We start from the raw sequence: 1438 nt of genomic DNA, 5'->3' as shown, positions 1-1438 counted from the left end.
GGAAAGAGTTAACAGTTTTCCTCAAGCTGCTAAGTGTCAGCATAGCTTAAACTCAGCAACCTCTTGATTGACATATATACACTAATATGTATAAAACAGATAACTAATAAGAACCTGCTATATAAAAAATAATAAAATAAAATTCAAAAAAACTAAAAATAAATTGTAAGCATTTTCCTAGCTTATTAAAACTCCTAATAATAACCTAATCTAAATGGCTATAAATGACTTACCATGTGGCTGTGCCGTGACTTTTTAAGAACTGTTTTCATATTTACTTATTAAATAATTATTTTCCCCAAGGAAAAAAACAACAACTCAGCAACCTCTTCTAATAGTTTTAATATATTACACTCCAAGGGAGACATGTGATTGTTTCTGGTAACATACATTTTCTTATATTTGGTGTTATCTCTTAAGTAGTTTTTAAACTCCCTAGCTTTGTGCTCTGTGAGCAGTAAAAATCTACTTTTGAAGAGTGTCAGGATTTTAAATGATCTCTTGGTCTTCTGATGATCTAAACTGGAATCGTTTTAGAAGCTTTTGTAGAAATAATTTGAACCAATCTAATACTACTGCGTTCTAAAACTTAAATTTTTTTTTTTTTTTTTTTTTTTATCATTCCTCTACTTAAATCCAGTCAAGAGATCCCCCCCCCCCCGCAGCTAGCCAATTCAATTGCAGAGCACAGCACTCTTGGAGGATTTGACCCTTTACACTGTAAGGCTTCTTTTCTCACAAGCTCTGCCTTCCTGCCCCCTCCCCTGCTCCCTCCCAGCACCCACATCCCTCACAGGCTCACACTGGCAGCTATGCACCAGCTACACTGAACTATTTTGCAGACTCTTGCCTTCAAGTTACATTCTCTATCTGGAATAAACTTTCACTCCCAAAACCTCCCTGCCACCTTTACCTGGCCAGCTCCGACTCAAAGTTTAGTCTTGGGAGGCTCTCCGTGAGTCCCCTACAGTAGGCTACATGCCTCTCTCATGTGTTCCCATAAGGCTTGAGTCCAACACTGAGATGTACTTATCACCCTGCATTGCAACTTCCTATTTTCTTGTTTGTACACAATATTGTAGAACCCTTGAGGGCAGGGGCTAAATAATTTTCTTGAATACCAAGTGCTAAACATAGCTCATAACATGTAGTAAGTTCTCACTAAATACGTATTCAATGACTGAAAACATTAGGCTCATAATTATTTTTTTACTCGATCAAACTAAGATGTTTATTTCAAACCTTCTCACTAAGAAGAATGAAACAATGCTCTAAAAGCAAGAAAAACTTAGTAGGAAATATTTTAACTAGTTGAAGAGTTAAAAACAGAAAACATTTAGCATCACTAGCTTCTAACAAGAGCGACTCAAGGAAAAGGGCAGGCAGTGTGGACGCTCTCTCAAATCCCTTTAAGCCACCCCCATCCATCCTCTTGCCT

This window comes from Lipotes vexillifer, unplaced genomic scaffold (assembly GCF_000442215.2).
Source record: "Lipotes vexillifer unplaced genomic scaffold, Lipotes_vexillifer_v1.1 scaffold911, whole genome shotgun sequence".
In the NCBI taxonomy this organism is placed as follows: Eukaryota; Metazoa; Chordata; class Mammalia; order Artiodactyla; family Lipotidae; genus Lipotes; species Lipotes vexillifer.
This window is presented reverse-complemented; position numbering follows the sequence as displayed.